Source organism: Lissotriton helveticus, chromosome 6 (genome assembly GCF_964261635.1).
Source record: "Lissotriton helveticus chromosome 6, aLisHel1.1, whole genome shotgun sequence".
NCBI lineage: Eukaryota > Metazoa > Chordata > Amphibia > Caudata > Salamandridae > Lissotriton > Lissotriton helveticus.
In genome coordinates this window covers 76,529,071-76,540,396 of record NC_136067.1, presented here as the reverse complement: position 1 = coordinate 76,540,396, position 11,326 = coordinate 76,529,071, and the positions used below count along the sequence as shown (strand labels likewise).

At 47.1% G+C, this 11,326-nt stretch overlaps 1 long non-coding RNA gene across 1 annotated transcript in view; it reads right to left on the bottom strand.

Moving 5' to 3' along the window:
- Window positions 1-491: 491 nt before the first annotated feature.
- Window positions 492-11,326, bottom strand: part of LOC144762245 (uncharacterized) — a 637,926-nt gene continuing 627,091 nt past the window's right edge. The window contains exon 3 of the long non-coding RNA XR_013596068.1: window positions 492-2,056. This is a non-coding gene — a long non-coding RNA (uncharacterized LOC144762245). The remainder of the gene's footprint in view (window positions 2,057-11,326) is intronic.

Sequence of the window (11,326 nt, the reverse complement as noted above, 5' to 3'; positions counted from 1 at the left end):
TAATTAATTTTCCTAGTTCCAGCACCCTGTCCTAGGTAAGACTATGGGACATATTACCAACAACTAGCGATATTTATCGCTAAATGGGCTTAGCGAGCATTTTTTTAACACCAAGCATCGCCGGATATTATCGCAGAGATAAACTGCTATTAGCAATGTTTATCTCTAAAGCGATAAAATATCCGGCGTTAGCGGCGAAGTGTGTGAATATCGCTGGTAATCCAGCGATATTGACGCATTATCGCTAACGAGGACTTAGCCATAATATCCAACTCCCATTGGATATAATGGCTAAGAACTGGTCTGAGCAGGCGTTAGTTTTTGGAGATATTCGAGCTTAGCGTGAATATTTCCATCGCTACGCCTGCGTTGATAATAGGTGATAGCGACGTTAGCTACTACTTTCAGTCGCTAACAGGTTGGGTACGCCCACTTTGCATGTCATTAGCGCTAAATATCGCTGACATGCAAAGTGGGCCCCAAACCGCTCGCTATCGCCTACAAGCTGTCGCTAACTGCTGTTAGCGACAGCTTGCTCATAGGGTGATAGAATTATCGCCGATTAGCGGCGATAATCACATAATGCCCGCCTTGGTAATATGCCCCTATGTTCTTTTACCAACCTCCATCGGCTGCCCTCCACCTGCCAGACTGAACGCGATGATTTCTGTTACTGTCTCTGCAGAAGCCACGCAGCAAGCCGCCCATTCTGCATTTACAAAAGTGGGCATGCACACTGCCCAGCCATTCAGTGAGGGTGCAATGAGACCTTTGCAGTGCACTCATGGTTCTTCAGTGGTTTCTGCTGCTCAGAGTCTGATGCCTGCAACTGAGGGAGCATGACAGATCTAACAGCAAGCTGCCAGTGCTAAGAGCTCCTGTGGGCCTAGGAGGCAGTGGTGCAGGAATAATTTTCAGATTTAGGATGCTGCCGTCAATATTACATCACTGAACTCATATGGATTGTGAAAAATCCAAGCATCACACAGAGAAGAAGTGTCACAAATGAGCCACACCATTCAGTAGGGGAGTGGTAAGGGTGTAGTATGTAGCTGTGTTGCATTTAGGAGCACACTGTCACAAATATATTAGTAAAGCATTGTGTTGTAGCACACTGTCATTTACAAAAAGCACGTTTTCTATAAAATGACCACTAAGTTTGAACGGACATGCAGTTCACACAAATGGTAATGCATGGTAATTGGGTTTTAGCAAATATTTGTCATTTGCACATCAGCAAGTAAAGTATATTAATTTGTTTTGATCCTATTAAAATCAAGCTTGTCACACAGGTCACTTAACAAAATCCCCACACTTTGCAGTAAGAGAAAGAAAGAAAATACCAGTCTCAATGTTAGAAGAATAAGCAGCAATTTATCAGAAAACATGGCTGACATTTGACCTCTGTCTTTGAACACACAGCAAATGTGGCCAGATAAAAACAAAATGTAAATGCATCTTTCATACTCATTAAAGTTTGAAACTCAAACATGGTTATTTTGGGGGTGCTAGAGTACCCCTCTCCCCACCCTGACTTCCAGCAGCTCAAGAGGCTGTTGTAATTGGGGTCCCTCCCACCTCTGCGCTCGGTGCCTTGCACCAGCTGCACTGCTGTGAGCTACACATCTGGCTCATGATTTCAATGGAGATTCCCCTGAGCGAGAAGTAGGATTATAGGTGAGAAGCCATCCCTTTGCTCTCAGGGCCTCTCGATTGACAATCACAAGCACTGACTAGAATAACGAGTTCATCACCCCAAACAAATCTGTAAATCAAGAGATAAACAAAGTATGATATTTAAGCAAAACGATTTCTCAGAGAGTACTCTGGAGTACTCAGAACCCAATTCTGAAAGGGACCTCTCAGATTTCATGTGCACAAGAGCCATTCCTTAGTCTTCTGCGTAGTAGAACAAGGTCTTGACATCAAATCATGTCTCTACTTTGAAGTTGGTGTCTACTGATGTCTCTCGGGCAAAGTAGCTCTTGACGTTGATAAGGCCGGGTTCCTCTCTACCAATTTACTCTGGAACCCTTGGTCAATGGACCGTTATTACCTGTTGGGAAGTGTAGAGGGGAGAAATAACTCAATTAAGGCAAACTAACAACTTTAAAGGAACATGGCAGTGAAAAATCACAGACTCCGAATTCCAAGCTAGTGGGTTTATTACAAAGCCAAAAATAACTGGACATACAGACACCTCAAGATGAGGTTGTAGAAGTACATGGGAACTAATAAAAATCCAAACCTACGGCCAAGAGTAAAACGCTGGAGCATGAAAAAAAAGACAAATTCCAGAACACAGGCAATGATTACCCCCACGTCAAGATCCGTCTTCATGTGGGGTTGATAAGTGAAAAGCATCAGTCTGTCCCTACACTACTAAAACCGTGACATCCCTAGTTAGCATTCCTCAGGCAAGATCAGGAAAATGTGTCAGCATGTGAAGACTTTCTAAGAAGTGCACTCACGTATATGGGTCAAGTAGCCAAAGCTACAGAGCTCGTTCTAAGATGCTCCTTCCTTCTCCATCGATCTCCTCACCTCTTCTCCTGACTGTCCCCAATTCAAAATGCAAAACATAGAACAAGCCCACTGCTTGCATATGGATCACCTCATCCTACTGAGCACTTCTCATAGGTGATTTTCCATTTAGTTTCGATACTCTCAGCTCCTGGCTCGATGACCTTGATTCCCAGATCTTCTTCAGTGAGAAAGTGCACCGTCTCCCAATCATCAACATTCTTGCAAAAAAGTATCTTCTCCTCCCCAAGCCTAACTCCTAAAACAAAGAGGTTTTTCTAACTAACAAAGACGACTTTCTCCACCCGCAACAGAAACGTGAGAACAAAACAAATCCAATGCGCTCATTAATTTTAGCTTTTCCCCTCATCACGAGAGCTGTCAGGGAACATACATTCCAGGCCTTCAGAAATCAGCCAACATAAGAATAAGCACATACGAACATGCATATAAGTGAACATTTGATATAAGCATTTCCGAACTATAATGTTACATGAACACATCAATGCACATATCATTATGAGCAGCCTACGAAATCTTACGTTTTAAAGCTCAATTAACACATCCATGGGCAACTTTAATATGGTGCACGTTTAACTATGCATTACATTGTACATGAGCAACTTCGTTGATCGATTGCAAACAATTGCTAAAGGTTACATTATTCAAAATATAACTGCCACGTTAGTTTCTTTACATGGCACGTAATCATTCTATCATTGCACTTTCACATGTTATTACCAAGTACATTCTAAAAACCAAATGTTAACACGACAAAGCAATGAATGTAGGTGCAGACTATTCGCGATATTGATGCACCCCTGCAAATGAAAGAGCACCATCGCGTTCCATCAACGTCAACAGTCTCCTCCTCTTCAATGTTATTTGAGTCATCGCAGTCGAAGCAGCCCTTGACAGCATGCAAATAGGTGCTGTACCTCTTCTGGGCGTCTATGTCTTCGGCATCAAGTGGGGATGTTGTGTCTCACGGGATGTTCTCTTTTGGGATCTCCCTCAGGGGGAGTCCTCAGAGAGTGAGGTGGGGCACTGGCAGAGGGAGCAGTCTCTCCTCCTCAGTTGTCTCTCCAGTGCTCCACTTGGCCATGATGGCACATTTTCTCTCTCTCTCTATATATATATATATATCAAAGTATGTCTGGGGAGAGTCCTGCAGTGACACTTTTTGGGATCATGTGAATCTAGTAACCAGAGGGTACGATCCTATGCAGGTCTGTTTTTTTTACAATTTTTCTGCCATATTCTGGGCATTTCGCCCAGAATATGGCAGGGATGGCTTTTTGGAAAAAATATATATATATTTCCAGTCATTAAAATATTAGAAAATACTCTTCGCCTTGAAGGACATCAAGTACCCCACTTTTGAAATGGTTTTGAAGAAAAATTGTAGGTAAAAATGCTTAAAAAGGCAGAGCTGCGCTCCAGGATCCTGTCAACAAGAGCCGGAGAAAAAAACTGAGTAAACTGCCCCCTACAGGGCATGATCGAGCACTGCAGGTCAGGGTTCCCTACAGGTTCAGTCTTCTATTCTCATACTTTGAATGCTGCAGCCTACACAGTTACATTGTCCTTTGCTTCCCTATCATTCATTTGAAAAGAAAGCAAAACAGAGTTCTGAAGGACACTTTTTGCTTGTTTTTAGTGTCTTTTAAAGGCTGTATGTCTTTTCTTCCATCTTTTAAAGTGAATTAATGGAACTGGCAATATAGCCTGTTGTAAAGCTGTACATTTTACATTTTTGTCATAGGTATCTCCTGGGATTTGCGAAGTAAGGCGAAGATACTGTAAAATTGTGACTTTGAAAGAAGTGCTCCGGAGTCCCCCCCATGTGGGAGGGAGAATTCAGTGCTTATGAATATCAATGGTGATCCCCTTAGACAGAATTGTTTATTTATGTATGCATTTCATAAACCATTGCAGTTTCCTAATAATATCCGTAATAATATTAAAATATGTCTGAGAGATCGGAGAAGAAATCATTTTGTGAAAGGGTGCCTTTAAGTCACATAATATTTATTACTGATGTGGGCTAAACATTTCAGGTTTAAAGATGGAGCCTGTAGCTTTAAACTTTCTCACAGTTTTTCACACTCAGAAAATGTGACAGTCATATTTTTTTTTTATTTCTTTTTATTGAAACAAACATCAGCATAGAAACATTACAGTGGGTCAATTACAGTAGCTGAGCAAACGACCTGGGACAACAGAATATACAAATTCAAGAAAATTGTTGGAACTTCACAGGGAGGGGGAATCATCAGAGACAGCTCCAAAGGGCGGCGTACAAATTTCTCCCCTGTCACTATTCCAAGGTCCCCAGATCTTTGACCATTTACGTGGGCTCCCCCTCGCAACATAAGTAGTCTTTTCCCTAAACATAATCCAATCTAAATTCCCATCCTTCAGGCGAGGGGGCCCGCTCCGCTCCCCACAACTGCGCGATATCACGTTTGGCAATCATATAGCCCAATGTGACCCATTGCGTCTGCGAGCTATTTAAGTCAGTAGGATCCCATACATTGAGCAAGCATCTCCTCACCTCTGGGGAAAGAGAAACCCCAAGCACCTCCTTGATTGTGTCATGAATGCTGCGCCAATACGCGCCTACGGAATCGCACTCCCAAATGATGTGCACGAAGGTACCGATAGAGCCACATTTTCGTTTACAGAGCCCCGAGTCTGAGAGACCCATGTGCATCAGCCTAGGGCCCGTTAGGTAAATTCTATGTAAATTTTTTACTGTACAAGACGGAGACGAGCTGGAATAGCGACCTCTCTAGGCGACGATACTGCTGACTGCCAGTCTTCATCGTCCAACACAAGCCCGTCGCTCACCCACTTGTCCCTCAGTGCCCCAAGAGAGTCGGTCCTATGATTGATCAATTTCTTATATATGAGAGAGATCGTCTTATCAGGCAAGTGTCCATCGAGTATCCTGTCTTCCAGGGGAGAAGGCTCTGAGGGTTCAGCACCACAAGGTAGCACCACAAGGTAGTACTGACAGGAGAGAGTGTCGAATTTGCACGTATCGAAAATATTCAGAGGGTGCAAGCTTATATTCTTTCTGCATCACTTCAAATGATTTAATCTCCCCCTTCCCCCAGATATCCTTAACAGAGGAGATTCCAATAAGATCCCACCTGTCGAAGCCTTTCGTCTTCTAGAGCTTACCAAGTCTCTCAGAGTCTCACAGCGGGGTAGCCATAGTCACTTTATCCCTCCAGCCAACCGAGTTCGTTGCCCCATGCCACACATGGACCGAATGCTTAGTAGGCCCCGTCAATTGCATTCTATTAGGCCGAGAATATAAGGCTCTATTATAATTATTATACCGGAAAGCAACCACCTGTCCATGGCGTAGCCGGGATCATCAATCCGGCCATACGTACCGTGGTTAATTGCAGTCAAATGTGCCGCCCAGTAATATCGTTTAATATCCGGGAGAGTGATGCCATCATCATACCATGAAAGAGTCAACTTGTGCAATGCAATGCGCGGCCGCCCCTCCCAGAGCAAACTTCGCTGTAGCCCTTCAATCTCACGGAAATAGCTTGAGGGCAAAACAACTAAGGAGTTCTGTAAGGCGTAAAGAAAGCATGGGAGAGCCATAATTTTAAACAATGTCGTCCTGCCTAATAATGAAAGAGGAAGCCTCTTCCAATTAGATACGTCCCTCCCGAGCCGACCAAGAGGAGGAAGAAGATTACGGGAATACCTAACTGACGGATTTAGAGATACAAAAATTCCCAAATATTTAAAGCCGTCTTCACTAACTTGTATAGGACAGTTCCTAGGAGGTACAGGAGAATCCCCACTCAACACAAATAAAACCGATTTACTCCAATTAATAGAGAGGCCAGAGTTACGTCCGAAAGAGGCAAGGACATCACAAACTACCATGAGAGACTTATGCGGGGAGGTCAAATACAACAAAATATCATCAGCGTATAGGGAAATGCGATCCTCCCATTCAGGGGACCACCTCAGCCCCCTAATCGAGGGTTCCTAGCGTATCCAGGCCGCCAGAGGCTCTATTGCCAGCGCAAAAAGAAGAGGGGACAGTGGACAACCCTGCCGGGTGCCACGCCCCAACAGAAAGGAGGCCGAAACTTTATTGTTCACTACTACTTGCGCCAAAGGTTCAGAATACAACAGGCGCACCCAGCCAATAAATCCAGGGCCGAACCCAAACTTGGCCAAAACCGCCCACAAATATGGCCATTCGACTGTGTCAAAAGCCATTGTAGCATCGAGGGACGCAATTATAGCCGGCTCTCGTATCGTCTGTGCCCTGGCCAAAACCCCATGCAATCTGCGCAGGTTCAGAGCTGTGTTTCTTTGAGGCATAATGCCTGATTGATCAGGGTGGACCAACTCAGTGATGACCTTTAACAGCCTATTGGCCAATATCTTGGCCAGAATTTTGGGTTCTGCGTTCAGCAGGGAGATAGTCCTATATGAGGCACAGCTGGTCTTATCCTTCCCTTCTTTATGTATCACAACTATTGATGCTATCCTCTGGTCTCTCGTAAGGGTCCCCTCCTCTCTGGACTCCAGAAACATTCCTCTTAAATAAGGTGCCAGGCGGTCGGTCTGAGCTTATACAGTTCTATAGGGAGACCAATGGGGCCTGATGCCTTACCAGGGCGTATAGAACGGATAGCCAAGGCAACCTCATCCGCCGTAAGGTCACTATCCATGAAATTCTTATCTTCCGAAGAAAGATGTGGGAGCTGCAGATCACGGAGCAAATGGTGAGAGTCAGCCTCCGGCCTAGTCGAGACCGAAGTGTAGACAGTGCGAAAGTGCTTGGTGAATTCCTCCGCTATACACTGAGGATCTACTAGCTCCTCACCCTCCTCCGTGATCAACTCAGGGACGAGACGGTCAGCCAACTCCCTCCTATACAGCCACGCTATAAGTTTTCCTGCCTTGCCCCCCAGGTCATAGAGCCTACCTTGCTGTACCCTACCAATTGCTCTCCCGCTGTCTGAGACAAGCACCTTATAGTCGTGTTGTTTAAGGCTTAGATGATGGAGCCTGTCCTACGTCACTCCTTGCTCCAGTTCTCCTTCCAGTCGCTCAATTTCAGCCTCCAATTCCACCACCTCTCTCTGCTTCTCTTTCTTGGCTCCCGCTATCAAGGACACCGCCTGCCCCCTGACCACAGTCTTAAACACCTCCCACAAGGATATTGATGAAGTAACAGACCCCTCATTCAGGACAAAGTATTCTTCCAGCTTGGTGAGGAGTTCCCTACGAACCTTGGGGCACCGCAAATACCAAGGATTTATAGGGGCCACTCGACCTGCTGAGCCACGATTGACAATAACATGGACCCATAATGGAGAGTGGTCCGAGATCCCTCTGGCCAAATGGCTGACCTCAGCCACATACATGGATTGAGCTGCAAGGACTAGACAATAGTCCAATCGCGACAGACTATAATGTGCCCCAGAATGGAATGTATATTGCTTCTGGTTTGGGTGCCGCATCCACCAACAATCCACAAGACCCATTGCCTCCATAAAGTCAGGTAACCAGCACACCGTCCGCCCCAGAGCTCGAGGGGGATATCTGTCCATGTCTCCTGAAACAACGGCGTTAAAGTCGCCTCCCATCAGCAAAAGACCCTCCGGGAGAGACAGGAGGACCGATCCCAGGTCTGCCAAAGTCGAGGCCTGAAGCCCAGCTGTAGCATATACGGAAAGAAGGGTGACCTGGCGACCCTCCCACCGGCCCAATACCCCAACATACCTACCTCTTTCGTCCTCCCACACAGAGGCTACAGACAGCGGGAACGAGTTACGGATCAACACTCCCACTCCTCTCGAACCCGAGGTGAATCCCGAATGTGCACTCAGTTTATACCCCATTCCATGCAGTGCCTTACACGAATTGCCTACTAAATGGGTTTCTTGGAGTAGTACCACGTCTGGTGCCGGTCTCTTTAGAAACTGAAGGACTACACTACGTTTAATCTTGTCTCCTAGCCCGTTAACATTCCAACTCAATACATTTATTTCACTACCCCCATCGCCTACCCAGCCCTGTTTCCCTCCCCCCACTCGCTGCCATTTTGACCCATTCTTGATGCTGATGGAACCTACAATTCTAACAATACAAAACATGAACATACCCCCCCAACTGCCCCCTCCCTGCTGCCCTGCACACAGGGCTCAAAACTGTACGCTAAAAACTGCATAGTGCCTGTCGCCCCTAACACTTCAAAAAAAGAAATAAACAATGGAGAAGGATCCCGCTCCACCACCCCCGCCCCCGCCCCGAAACCCGCCCAATGACAATAAACCCCCCCCCCTTGAGCCTCGAATCCAATCATCTCTCAAAGTTCCCATAAGTCAGGATATTCTCCGGTTCCACTCAGTCCTGGCACAATTTCCTGAGAAAGGCATACAAGAGGTGCAAGAAGATTCTCACTCCTGTTCCAGCCCCGCCTCCTCATCCGCACGGCCTGACGACTCCGCTCCGTCACCAGAGAGAGTGTCCAGCCAGTCAGATACCACCTCAGGATTATCAAAAAAACACACCTTACCACGTGTCTCCACTCTCAAGCGCGCAGGAAACATCATGGCATATTTCAAACCTCTATCACGTAGTTTTTTTTAACTGCCAGAAAATTCCGACGTTGCTTCTGTACTGTCTGCGTGAAGTCCGGTAAAAAGGAGATGGGAGCGTTTTCAATTTGAACATGGCCACCAACTCTGGCTGTCTGCAGGATAAGGTCTCAGTCACGAAAGTTCAGTATCCTAGCTATCAGCGGGCGGGGCGGTTTCGGCCTCCCCCCGGGCACCCTGTGCGCGCACTCCACGGTGAAAAGCTTGCTGAGGCCCTTGGGCTGAAGCTGGTTGAGGATGAGTCCCTCCACAAATAGATCAGGGGCGGGCCCCTCTGATCTTTCCGGAACACCTATTATTCGTAGGTTATTTCTCCGGGCCCTGCTTTCGTACTCATCCAATTTGCGTTCCATTTGCTCATGGGAGGTTCGGAGCACTCGTACTTCCTGCTGGAGCTGGGCGACATCATCAACCAGACTAGAACTTTTAATGTCCAAGGCTTTGACCTTCTCATTCACCTAAGTCAAATCCGCCCGTAAAAGATTGACTTCTATAGACACCGTGTCCAGCTTGGCATCCATAGTCTCCATTTGTTGACCCAAGGAGGACTTTACTCCGTCTATAGCACCCATAATGTCTTGAAGCGTGACTTCCCCCTCTTTGTCAGGTCTCGCACCCGAGGCCACCGTTGGGGATCCCCCTCCAGAAAGCGAGATTTTTGGCTGGGTATAGCGGTCCAGCTTATTGGATTGCGTCGGTTTAGGGGCTCTCTGCGATCTCGAGGGGTTCTTCTCCCCATCCTGCCTGGCCGCCATTTTATCTGCTGTTGTCGTTCAGTCCAGCTGACCCCGCAGGGACTTCTCTGCCGGCTCTCTCTGGATCTTCCGGGCGTCCCTGTGTACCAGGCCTAGTAGGGCCACACCAACACTTTTGCACTTCAGGTCTGTTCAACCGACTCCGGGTCCCTCTATATGCCGCCGCTGGAAATAACAATCTGCGCAACAGGGTCCACTGGTGGGCTTATCAAGCACCCCCCAAGTTCACCTATGCCACCACAGAGCACAGGAAGTCATTTAGGGGGAGGGTTGTTGTCCCCACAGCACACCACATCCACTGCCACCATCGCACTGTCAGGAACCCTTCCCCCCGTCTTCCTCAGAAGATGCTGCTTCCAAGACCTCCAGGCAGGCGCACACTCTGCACAGGCGGGGGCGGGGGTGCATCCAGCCGCCCCACCCGCCAGTAAGTCAGCCACCTCTGCCGATTTCGCGCCGTTCCAGAGGGGACCCGATCGGACACTTCCGGTTTCGGGTCCCCGGTGTTATTCAACTTCGGGGTGGCTGGCCACGCAACTCCGGCCCCCGGTCTCTGCTGTTGGTAGGCCCCGAATTACGAGCGGGCACAATTCCCGACCGGCGCTGCACCAGACCCCCGGCCGAAGCCCCACCCGCTCCACTTCACCTCCGCCGCACTTTCCCGGGCCCAGGAGGCAGGATGGTAGTCAGGATTTTGGGGCCGGCGGAAGGACTCGGCAGAGCCGAGAGTCTCCGCAGCCATCCTGTGCAGGCTCATAGCTCCTCCTTGTGACAGTCATATTTGACAGAACATGAATGTAATTCGATGCCTTATCCTGGACGCCATCTTAGTGAGGATAACGAAATATTTTGCATATCACAACCTATCAGTGTAAGGTCGCAGTACAAAGTGTTGTTTTGTGCTGAGAGTGAGGATTACTACTATATAACTGTCTGGAGTATGTCATTTCAATATCTATAGGTGTCTAACTCGCTGACAAATGTAGTTCACCAAGGTTTACTGAAAAAATCTTCCAGCATTTAAATTTTTTCTCATATGTACTCACTTACAAAAATACTCTGGCCCTGATTTACTAAGCCCTGGCGTTGCCACTGCATCACGCAAAGTGGCCCAAAGCGACGCAAGGGTTTAAGCGATATTTACTAAGTTACATAAAGTCACATTGCCTGGCTCTGCATGGCTTAGAAAATCCCGAATTAAAGCAAAGCAGTGAAAATCGCTGCCATGCATTGCTCTGCTTTGGGAATGCGTTCTATGGGTGGAGTGGGTTCCCACGCAGCCACCTATGAATGTTGGTGCATTCCAATGGTTCTTAAACTTGGAATGCGCAAAAATGCTACACCATCCCAACAGAGGCGTGGAGCAGAAGTATGTTATGCTTATTTTTCCTTGTA